Source organism: Gorilla gorilla, chromosome 5 (genome assembly GCF_029281585.2).
Source record: "Gorilla gorilla gorilla isolate KB3781 chromosome 5, NHGRI_mGorGor1-v2.1_pri, whole genome shotgun sequence".
Classification (NCBI taxonomy): Eukaryota; Metazoa; Chordata; class Mammalia; order Primates; family Hominidae; genus Gorilla; species Gorilla gorilla.
In genome coordinates, this window is record NC_073229.2 from 99873143 (window position 1) to 99885818 (window position 12676).

Sequence of the window (12676 nt, forward strand, 5' to 3'; positions counted from 1 at the left end):
TTTCTAGGATTCTGCTATTTGGTATATAACACTGATATAGGTTAGTATTTTCAGAACATGTGGACAACAGAGTAGGTCAGCATGATTGAACAGTGAAAGATTTATGTCAGATGGGTTCGGGGTGGCAGTATATTGTAATGATGGATTGAATGAGTGATCTAAAATCATCCTAGCACAGTATAATTGTAACAATTCTTTTTTTTTTTTTTTTTAAGACAGAGTCTCACTCTGTCGCCCAGGCTGGAGTGCAGTGGCGTGATCTCGGCTCACCACAAGCCCCGCCTGCCAGGTTCACGCCATTCTCCTGCCTCAGCCTCCTGAGTAGCTGGAACTACAGGTGTCAGCCACCACGCCCAGCTAATTTTGTGTTTGTATTTTTAGTAGAGACAGAGTGTCACCATGTTAGCCAGGATGGTCTCGATATCCTGACCTCATGATCTGCCTGCCTCAGCCTCCCATAGTGCTGGGATTACAGGCGTGAGCCACTGTGCCCCCAGCCATAATTATAACAATTCTTGAGGGCCAATTATATGCCGTCACTTTGAGTGTTTTGCAATTATTTTCTCATTTAATTCTCACGTTGACCCTATGAGGTGACTATTCTTATTATTCCATTTTATAGCTGAGAGAGCTGAGGTCTAAGTAACTTGAGAAGGTGATAGATGTAGTAAGGAGTAGAGTCAAAAGATGCTTCCAGGTGGTCTGGCTCTAGAGTCTTTGCTCCACTTAGAATTCTAAGCTTGCTTTTCTGTGTGCTCTTTTAAACACTCAGGGCTTTGAAAATCTCTTAAGAGTTAATCTTTTCTGTTTTTATCTCCCTACACAAACAGTAGTAAAATGGTGAGATTCGTGCATCTATGGCCCACTCTCAAGTCCAGGGAAGACGGTTCTGTGATACCCACTTCCCTTCTGAGCCAGACTCACCCTCAGATTTCTGCTCTGCACAGGGCTCCAGCCTCCCCTGCCAGTGGATGAGAGAGGGGAGACCACCTACACCCAACTCTAAGCCATTGTCTGCAGCTCTTGTCTTTTAAACCTCTTAACAACTACCTGTTTTAGTTATATACCTGTTATAATTACATACTTAATGTATGTGCCTTAAGCAAATGTATTTCTGTAAAGTTTTATGTAAATAATGAATTTAAGTGTAATTTAATTTTTTTTTTGTAGAGATGGGGGTCTTACTGTGTTGCCCAGGCTGATATTGAACTCCTGGTCTCAAGTGATCCTCCTGCCTTGGCCTCCCAAAATGCTGAGATTATAGGCATGAGCCACTGCATCTGACCTGTAATTTTTTTTTTTTTTTTGAGACGGAGTCTCACTCTGTTGCCCAGGCTGGAGTGCAGTGGCGTGATCTTGGCTCACTGCAACCTCCACCCTCCGAGATCAAGCGATTCTCCTGCCTCAGCCTCCTGAGTAGCTGGGATTACAGGCGCCTGCCACGCCTGGTTAATTCTTGTATTTTTGTAGTAGAGACGGGGTTTCACCATCTTGGCCAGGCTGGTCTTGAACTCCTGACCTCATGATCCACCCACCTTGGCCTCCCAAAGTGCTGGGATTACAGGTGTGAGCCACCGTGCCCGGCATAATTTTTTTATTATTCTGGGAAAGCTTCCTATTTAAAGGGTCCCAGTGATAATTTCTTTTGTAAAGAGAAGAATCTTCGTATAAAACAAATGATTGTTTCCTAGATTATATTAATAAAATACGGATTTTTCACACATTACTTTTGCATAAACATAGTTCTAGCTAAATACATATTTGATATAAACATGCCAAAATGAAATTTGATCTTATATTGTGCTTCATATTACTAATAGAAAAGGATTGAATAATAGTTTTTTCCTTGAATAAATGTCATTTGTTGGATTTGCACTAAAATGTGCTTTTGTAGGCTTATCTACAGTAAGAATAATATTCTTTTAGGCAGTAGGTTGAGGTTCAATATGTAACACAATAGTATATTATTTTGTTATAAAATTCATTAGGTAAATGCTAGAGTTCTACTTAAGTGCCAAAATCAGTATTTTATGATTCTGAAGTAAATTATCTGAAAATAACAAAGTTTAGAGAGATAACTTAAAAACTTACAGTTGAAAGACAAACTACTCTTTGAAAAAAATATTTTTCTGTATCACCAGGTAAAATACTTATTTCCTGTAGTTAATATAATGCTAATGAGGTCTTGATCCCAGACTCATTGTAATTTGTGCTGTGTCCCTAAACACTCAACAGTGACTACTCTGTAACCTAATTAATAGATCCAGTGGCCTCATTTAGAGCATTATTCTTTTCCAACCTCTTCATCTATTTCTTTTTTTGTTTTTTAGAGATAGAGTCTCACTCTCATCCTGGCTGGGCTGCATTCGTACCATTATAGATCATGGCAGCCTCAAACTCCTGGGCTCAAGTGATCCTCCACCTCAGCTTCCCAAAGTGCTGGGATTATGGATGCGGGCCACCATGCCTGGTCTCTAAACTCTTACTGTGTGATTCAAAATCCTTTTTGACCTAATCTTGCCCCACTTTTTCACTATAGCACTCATTACACCTGTGCCATTCTCCTTCGCTCTAGCCCCGTTGGCGTCTTCCCCAAACGTGTCGCCATTCTCCTTTCTCCTTAGTCTTGTTCAAACAAACCCTTTGTCTGGAGTGCACTTTTCTTTAGTCATTCTTACCCATCTTTCACTACCTGCTTGAATTAAATCTTTGAAAGTAGCCACCCCAAATTTACTATTTGGAATTATACTGGTATTATAATGTACATCAAAGGTTATGTGATGTATGTGTATCTTCTTTCATTCTTGTCTACTCTACCTAGATTGTGAATTACTGGAGGGTATAAACTGCCTAGTGAGAGGCTTTGTAAGGTTTTTTTTGATCAGTGGATCTCAGGTCTCAGGACTCTTTTACACACTTAAAAATTACTGAAGACTGCATGTTTTGTTTATGTGGATTATATCTATTGATATTCACTGTATTAGAAATTTAAAAATGATTTGATCCAGGCCAGGCGCTTTGAGAGGCTGAGGCAGGCAGATCACTTGAGGCCAGGAGTTCAAGACCCGCCTAGCCAACATGGTAAAACCCTGTCTCTACTAAAAATACAAAAAATTAGCCGGGCGTGGTGGCAGGCGCCTGTAGTCCCAGCTACTTGGGAGGCTGAGGCAGGAGAATGGTGTGAATCCAGGAGGTAGAGCTTGCGGTGAGCCGAGATCATGCCACTGCACTCCAGCCTGGGCGACAGAGCTAGACTCCGTCTCAAAAAAAAAAAAAAAAAGAGAGAGACTTGAAGGTCAGATAGCTAACCACTGGCAGAACTGAAAGATAATTCATAAGTCTCTTAGTTTGGAGTTCATTTTTCCTGTCAGTATTGTGCAGTTAAAAAATTTAGAGGTAATTTCACATATAAGGCTGTGACTAAAAAAAAAGCTTTTTTTTTTTTTTTTTTTTGAGACAGAGTCTCGCTCTGTCACCGAGGCTGGAGTGCAGTGGTGCAATCTCAGCTCACTGCAACCTCCACCCCCTGGGTCCAAGCGATTCTCGAGCCTCAGCCTCCCAAGTAGCTGGGACTACAGGTGCACACTACCACGCCTGGCTAATTTTTGTATTTTTAGTAGAGATGGGGTTTCACCGTGTTGACCAGACTGGTCTTGAATTCCTGACCTCAAGTGATCTGCCTGCCTCAGCCTCCCAAAGTGTTGGGATTACAGGCATGAGCCACTGCATCTGGCCAAAAATAAACATTTCTTTTTGTGCTATGATATAATAAAATTCTGTAGGGAAGAAATTTCTGAACTCTTACCCAGTGCTCTAGAATCAAGTTTCATCTATTTGTTTCACCTCTTAAAAAAAAAATTACCAGAAGTGATGGCATGTGCATCTAGTCCCACCTACTCAGGAGGCTGAAGTGGGAGGATTGCTTGAACTCAGGAGTTTGAGGCTGCAGTGAACTATGATCATGCCACTGCACTGATACAGCAAGAACTTCAAAAAAAAAGAAAAGGCTAGGCTCAGTGATTTATGCCAGTAATGCAACACTTTGGGAGGTTGAGGTGGGAGGATCATTTGAGCCCAGGAGTTTAAGACCAATCTGGACAACATAGCAAAACCTCCTCTCTACTAAGAATAAAAAAAAGGTTAGCTGGGCGTGGTGGTGTGTGCCTGTAGTTCCAGCTGTTTTGGAGGCTGAAGTGGGAGGATTGCTTGAGCCTGGGAGTTTGAGATGGCAGTGTGATATAATTGCACCACTGAACTTCAGCCTGGGCAACAGAGTGAGAGTCTGTCTCAAAGAAAAAAGCAGGCTGGGCATGGTGGCTCACACCTGTAATCCCAGCACTTTTGAAGGCCGAGGCGGGCAGATCACTTGAGGCCAGGAGTTCGAGACTATCCTGGCCAACATGGCAAAACCCCGTCTCTACTAAGAATACAAAAGTTAGCTGGGCGGGGTGGCAGGTGCCTGTAATCCCAGCTACGTGGGAGGCTGAGGCAGGAGAATCGCTTGAACCCGGGAGGTGGAGGTCACAGTGAGCAGAGACCACACCATTGCACTCCAGCGTGGGCAAAAGAACTAGACTCTGTCTCAAAAAAAAAAAAAAAGAAAAAAAGAAAAAAACTAGTGGACAGTATAACCTACACATATATGTGTGTGTGTGTATATTTTATATATATACATATACAGATATATACACTTAAAAATTAATACAGTATTCTAACATAAAGGAAAGTTATTAAATTATTAATTATAGTAATTACATTAAATATATTGTTTATTTCAGTTTGTGAAGGTGCAGGCAGTCCTTTACTACAAGGCAGAATAAAGTAGTCAGATGCTACTAACATCTACATGTAGAATAATCATGAATGCAGCAGCTGTAAATTAGACTAATATGCAAGTATTGTAATTGGTGACTCAAATATCTTTATTAGCATTGCTCTATAATGTGATTTTTCCAGCATGATGAACACCTTTTGGTAAAGTTCCAAATAAAGGACAGTCTTCTTTCAATTTATGTGTTATTGTATGTTTTTTAGTCAGTGTGTGTTAAAGCAATGCAAAAATATTTTAAATATATGTACACATATATTGGATTAGATTCTGGGCTTACCTATGTTCTCCTCTGAATTTGCTGTTCATTTTACCTTCTATACATCATTAGTGGCATCACAATAATTTGAAAATTTGAAATAAAAAGTTCTTGGCCCATCCCCACAGGAGCTGGATCAGTTTGTAGCATCCTCACAGACATTTGTGCTGGCTGCAGTATTTTTATTTTTTTGTGTCATCTTCCTCAATTCATTCTTTTTTTTTTTTTTTGAGATGGAGTCTTGCTCTGTCGCCCAGGCTGGAGTGCAGTGGCACAATCTTGGCTCACTGCCACCTCTGCCTCCCAGGTTCAAGTGATTCTCCTGCCTCAGCCCCCTGAGTAGATGAGATTACAGGCGTGCACCACCACGCCCAGCTAATATTTTGTATTTTTAGTAGAGACGAGTTTTACCATGTTGACTAGGCTGGTCTCAAACTCCTGGCCTCAAGTGATCTGCCCATCTTGGCCTCCCAGAGTGTTGGGATTACAGCCGTGAGCCACTATGCCTGGCCCTCAATTTATTCTTGAGTGTTGCATTCCTGTCTTTAAGTGAGACACTGAAGCTTTTACATTCTGAATAATAATACATATAAATAAATAATAAGAATGAATATAAAATTAATGTTTCATTTAAAGTGATGTAAATGAGAAACTATAATAGTTATAAATAGTATATGGTTCATAAATACACATGATTTACAAATTCCATTTTTTTTTTTTTTTTTTTTTGAGGCAGAGTCTCACTGTTGCCCAGGCTGGAGTGCGGTGGCATGATCTCAGCTCATTGCAGTCTCTGTCTTCCGGGCTTGAGCGATCCTCCCACCCCAGCCTCTGAGTAACTGAGACTACAGGTGCGCACCACCACACCCGGCTAATTTTTGTATTTTTGTAGTCAGGCTTTTGCCGTGTTGCTCAGGCTGGTCTCTTAACTTCTGAGCTCAAGCCATCTGCTTGCCTTGGCCTCCCAAAGTGCTGGGACTTCAGGTATGAGCCATTGCCCCTGGCCACAAATTCTATTCTTAAACAATTAAATTGGTGGAAATTTCTTGCATTTAAAAAAATGAATTTACTACAGAAGTTATATTTTGCCTCCCAAAACACTTTCACCATTTTTAAAAATAATGAAATAAGGTTTGTTGCCCAGGTTGGTCTTAACTCCGGGTATCAAGTGATTCTCCTGCCTCAGCCTCCTAAGTAGCTGGGATTACATGTTGGAAGAGCTGCCCAGTGTGTCTGCAATAATAAAAAAGAAACTGAAACATTTTACCAGTTTGCATTTGCCCAGGAGCTATGGTGATCTTCTTTGAGTCCTTCCAATTTTAGTATATGTGCTACCAAAGTGAGCACCTCTCAGTGTTTTTATGGATGTATCTATTGCAGAATGCATAAATAACTTATTTACCTGTAGTTTTAGAATATTTGGATGTTAATAATCTGATCTATTTTGCACCTGAATTTAAATACAAGATTTTTTAAAATTTCACAAAAGAGTTTTCCTCCAAGTGTAAATAATTCATTTTATGTTATGTTATGTTATGTTATGTTATGTTATGTTATGTTATGTTATGTTATGTTATGTTGTGAGATGGAGTCTCGCTCTATCACCCAGGCTGGAGTGCAGTGGTGTGATCTTGGCTCACTGCAACCTCCGTTTCCTGGGCTCATGTGATTCTCCTGCCTCAGCCTCCCGAGTAGCTGGGACTACAGGCGCCTGCCACTATGGCTGGCTAATATTTTGTATTTTTAGTAGAGATGGGGTTTCACCATGTTGGCCAGGCTGGTCTCAAACTCCTGACCTTAAGTGATCCACCAGCCTCTGACTCCCAAAGTGCTGGGATTACCGGTATGAGCCACTGCGCCTGGCCAATAATTCATTTTAATACCTTCAAGGGATAGTGAGTTTGGGAATAAGCAAAGGGAGTAGCAAATTATTGCTGTAAAATATATGAACTATATATGAACTATTTTGCCATAGAGAATGTATTAGTCTGGTTTTGCGTTGCTGTAAAGGAATGCCTGAGACTGAGTAATTGGCACAGGGTTCTGTAGGATGTAGAAGCATGGTACCAGCATCTGCTTCTGGTGAGGGCCTCAGGAAGCTTACCGTCATAGTGAAAGGCAAAGGGAGAGAGGTTGTTGTCACATGGTGAGAGTGGCAGCAAGAGAAAAAGGAGGGAAGTGCCACACTCTTTTAAACAACCAGATTTCTTGTGAACTCAGAGCTAGCACTCGCTCATTTGTGGGGTGGCACCAAGCCATTCATGAGGGATCTGCCTGCATGCCTGAAACACCTCCCATCAGGTCCCATCTCTAACATCGGAGGCCACATTTCAACATATTTGGAGGGAGCAAATGTCCAAACCATAACTTTCCACCAAATCTCATGTTCTTTTCACATCGTAAAATACAATCATCCCTTCCCAAAAGTCCCTCAAAGTCTTAACTCATTCCAGCAAGACCAAAGTCCTAAGTCTCATCTGAGACTCATCTCCTTCCACCCATGAGCCTGTAAAATCAAAACAAGTTATTTACTTCCAAGATACAGTGAGGGTACAGGCATTGGGTAAGCATTCCCATTCCAAAAGGGAGGAATTGGCTAAAAGAAAGGGGTTACAGGCCCCTGAAACCCAACAGGGCAGTCATTAAATCTTGAAGCTTTAAAATAATCCCCTTTGACTCTGTGTTCCACATCCAGGGCACACTGGTGCAAGTCGTGGGCTCCCAAGGTCTCGGGCAGCTCCACTCCCTCTGCTGCTCTCAAGAATAGAATTGAGTAGGCTGGGTGCGGTGGCTCATGCCTGTAATCCCAGCACTTTGGGAGGCCGAGGTGGGTGGATCACGAGGTCAGGAGATCGAGACCATCCTGGCTAACATGGTGAAACCCGTCTCTACTAAAAATACAAAAATTAGCCGGGCATGGTGGCACGCGCCTGTAATCCCAGCTACTTGGGAGGCTGAGGCAGGAGAATTGCTTGAACCTGGGAGGCAGAGGTTTCAGTGAGCTGAGATCATGCCATTGCACTCTGGCCTGGGCTACACGGTGAGACTCTGTCTCAAAGAAAAAAAAAAAAAGAATAGAGTTGAGTGCCTGTGGCTTTTCCAGGTTCAGGATGCAAACTGCTAGTGCATTTTGCACTAGCTATCATTCTCACTTCTGGAGGGCAGTGGCCCCCTTCTCACAGCTCCAGTAGGTGGTGCCCTGGTGGGGACTCTGTGGGGGCTCAGACCCCACATTTCCCTTCCGCACTACGCTAGTAAATTTCTCTGTGAGGGCTTCTCTTGCTTCATCTTCTTGCTTCTGCTCTCACTGTGTAACACCACCCACTCTCCGTTTGCCTTGCACTATGATTGTAAGCTTCATGAGGCCCTTTCCAGAAGCAGATGCTGCAGCCCTGCTTATACAGCCTGCAGGACTGTGAAGCAATTGAAACTCTTTTCTTAAAAGTTATCCTGTGTCAGGTATTCCTTCATAGCAAGGTAAAAACAGACCAACACAGAGAGATTGTTATAAAGATACAAAGAGAAATTCCGTAATGAGATACCTAGTTGAAAACAGCCAGAAGTAATGTTCTCATGTTGTTTATTATATATAGTATTTGTTGCTCTGTATGTGGTATTGAAACTTCTAAACTAACCTCCTTTAGGTTTGTTTGTTCGTTTTGAGACAGAGTCTCACTCTGTTGCCCAGGCTGGGGTGCAGTGGCATGATCTTGGCTTATTGCAACCTCCACCTCCCGGGTTGAAGCGATTCTTTTGCCTCAGCCTCCTGAGTAGCCGGGATTACAAGCTTGCACCACCATGCCTGGCTAATTTTCGTATTTTTAGTAGACATGGGGCTTCGCCATGTTAAATAGTCTGGTCTTGAACTCCCGACCTCAGGTGATCCACCAGCCGTGGCCTCCCAAAGTGCTGGGATTACAGGTGTGAGCCAGTGCCCTTGGCCTCATTTAGTTTTATAGGCATTTTCCAATGACCATTGTTTGTGTAATTGAAAGCCAGATGTCTTTTAACTGATTTATTTTTCCTGATTATTTGATGTCACATTGGCAATTTAGTTGAATCTTGATGGATAACAGTATAAATATTTTGATGTTGTTGACGAGGATAGTATTGATAGCTTACCCCAAGACACATGTATAAGCTATAAGATAACAGCACTTTTTTTTTTCTTTTTTTTTTCCCCCCCCTGAGATGGTCTCACTTTGTTGCTTAGGCTGGAGTGCAGTGATGCAAACACAGTTCACTGCAGCCTCAACCTCTTGGGCTCAAGTGATCCTCCCGCCTCAGCCCCCAAGTAGCTGGGACTAGAGGCTCACGCCACCGTGCCCGGCTAATTTTTGTATTTTTTGTAGAGACAGGGTTTCATCATGTTGTCCAGGCTTGTCTCAAACTCCTAAGCTGAAGTGATCTGCCCGCCTTGGTCTCCCAAAGTGCTGGAACTACAGGCGCCAGCCACTGCATCCAGCCCAGAAATTTTCTTAATAAAAAGGATTCTTCAAAGGGTTTTTTTAGTGGCCTCCACTAAATTGTGTGTATAACTCCCAGGAGTTTAATTAATAAACAAAAGGAAAAGAGTGAATATGTGTTTTAACTCAAGGTACATTTATCTGTAGTTGTTCCTCATCAAAACTGCAGTAACTGTATTTAGATATCAGATGCTAAATGTATTTCTCTCTAAATAGAGTTTAGAGAGAAAAAATCAGCTACACAAAGATAGATCCTAAACAATTAAGAATCCTCCCGAATTTTAAAAGACAGTATGATGAAATCTTTCCCTTACTCCTGTTTGCAGTATAAATGAGATTGAGGTTGACTTTCTGAATAATTATTTACAGGAAAACAACAGAATTCACATTTGATACTGTGAGAAGTCAAATAATAGAATTCTAGGGTTGAGATACCTGTGCTACAGCTTAAACCATTAAGTCCCATATCCTGGAGGGTGGTATTTGTCAGTACTTTTTCAAAGATCCCCAGGTAGTTCCAATCTGCAGTTCAATTACTTATCTTTTTTAAAAATTAAATCTTTGTAAGTAAAACTTTCTTGTCAGGTGTTGAGGAAACTCTTGGTAACCAGAATGTTTTAAAAATTTAGTTTTTGTGTACTAATTTTTAAACTGTATGGTATCTTGTGGAGGAGTTAAAAAAGTAGAACACTCTCTGGGATAGAGACTTAAGAATTATTTAAAATTATTAAAATGGTACACTTGATACAAAATTTGAAAGTAGAAATTAATTCTGTTGAAACTAGTACTGTTGGGTCTACTTTTCTGTTTCTGGCCTACCGTATCTAAACCACTCTAAACAGGTCACTCACTTGTTTTATTCTTATTTTAATGAGCTTCTGAGATGAAGTTTCTGTAACCTCTTTTTGTCTCCTGTTTGTCACAAAGATTCTTCATGTCTTACCTAAATTGCTTTGTTTACATTCTATGTTCGGAGATGTAGGTAGGCCATTTGATCATTGATGTGAGTATACACACTCATACACTATCTCTCACCCCCGTCGCACAGTTTAAAGCCTTCTCATTCACATAGATAATTTTGTAAGTCTGAATAGCCTAATTTAGATAAACTTTCTTCGTAGTTCAATTAGAAAACTCTCCATTTTGAGTGCTTGTTTAGGTTTTAATATAAAGGAAACATTTTACATTAGGAATCATTGTTTTACTAACCTTACTGACAAAAAGAAATAGTGATGAGGAAATGACTAAAACCAGTTCAGACAGTATTGAGCATCCAGATACTATAAGGGTTGAGAACAGACGGGACTAAGAACACATGAGAAGTCAGCTCTGAAAAGAGTTTTGGATCACCTTCAGGTATAGGTGGATGACGTTACCGATGTGTTTTCAGTTGGAGAGGCAGAGTGTTGAGGAATTTTATACCTATTGTGTTGTATTTTTCTGTCAGGTAGGCATTAAGTCATCTTGATTTTCTGTAGGATGGAGATAATATTGGGCCCTTCAATGAAGTGCTAAAGTTTTGAGATAGTATTTGAACTGTGTTGGTGATCTTTATAATTTTAGTAAATATACTTATTATTAAAGCATATTGTTCAATTATCTTGTTCAAATAATTGGATTTTTAAGTGTGTTTACTTGACTTTTTAGGAAATGTTTAAATTGATTCTGTGAGGTAGGAAAGTGACTATAGGTTTATCTATATGTGCTTTTGATAGTCAAAAAAAGATGAAGTAATTGTCATAATTGTGACATAGAATCCATTAGAAGTGAAATAATATAGTTGGTGCAAATACTATGCTAGTGATAAACATGAGTGGTGAGAATGAAACAGATTCTTCCCAATTTGAAATTTCATATTCTGGTAGGCAGGCTGTTTACATGTGAGGATATTTTTAACACTTGATTGAATTTCTCTAAATTTTATATAAAATAATGCATATCCAATTATGATCAGTAGTAAATAAAAAGTGGAATGTTTGACTTAACACTCAACTCTGCAGCTGAACCATTGTGGAGAAACTAAGGTTCGGAATGACAGCCACACAAGTTAGAGAAGATTTTAGGAAACTGGAATTGATTACCTTGAAAGAAATAAGACTAATGAGGTGATTCAGACATGTTTCAAATGCAGAAGGTAGTGATCATGTATCAATCAGTATTTTTTGGTGAAAACAGTAGAAGGCTTGATCTTCAGCTGCACTCAGAGGGATTTTAGACTAGTTTGTTAGTTTATTCATTGAGAGTTGTTTGCCTGCTATGTAGAGGCACAATGCCAGGATTGAGAGATGGATTTGTGAGCAGTACAGACACAGTCCCACCATCATCAAGCTTATGTTCCAGTAGGGAGATGGACATTAAACAACCTTTTATCATATGGTTATGCTTCAGTGGAGAAGTTCTGTGGGTGCTATGAAACCATATTAGAGAGGAAAGATGTGAGAAAGAGCAGTGTAAGATGGTGGCAAAACATTAGGACGGGTGACGGAATACCTCTGTGAACTAATCAGGCCTCTTTAAAAATTCACCCTTCCCAAACTACAAAATCAACTTATTTGTTCATTGTGGAAAATCCACAAAACCAAAATGAAGTGAATAAGAATCTTTGATATTTCTATTACATAGAGATAATCACTAGTTTTTTAGAAGGCCTTAAAAATTAAATGCATTTTCATCTTTATAAGGTGACTGGGAAATTTCATTTCTAGACCTGGAATTTATGGTTGTTGTTTCTCTGACTAATGCTGCTGTATCAAGAAGAGTAATCATCATAATGATACTTCTGTAACACCTTGCTATAGCCCCACTTAATAATTGCTTGATGAATTATGTAAATGAATGTTCATTCATAGTCCAAAGCAAATAGTTTTTTGAGATGTTAAATATAACAGGTAATATAAATGCTTTTTTACATAATAAAATGTAATGAACTTATTTTTACATAATAAAATGGTATATATTTTTCTAGGTGAATGTAATTTAACAGCATGATAGTTAATATTTTTGTACCAAATAGGATTAATTATTTTTATTAATTATAGCCCTGTATAAATTTAAAGAATTGATAGACCCATAATCCAGTAGTTTGAATAAAGTTATCTTTACTTTTGACATGTTCTTTTCACG

General features: G+C 39.8%; 1 protein-coding gene and 1 pseudogene across 10 annotated transcripts in view; one reads left to right on the forward strand and one right to left on the reverse strand.

Annotated features, from left to right (window-relative positions):
• Window positions 1-12676, forward strand: part of MYO6 (myosin VI) — a 166246-nt gene that overhangs the window by 11277 nt on the left and 142293 nt on the right. The gene's annotated exons all lie outside the window — the stretch shown is intronic.
• LOC115935129 (uncharacterized) lies at window positions 6335-6434 on the reverse strand (annotated as a pseudogene).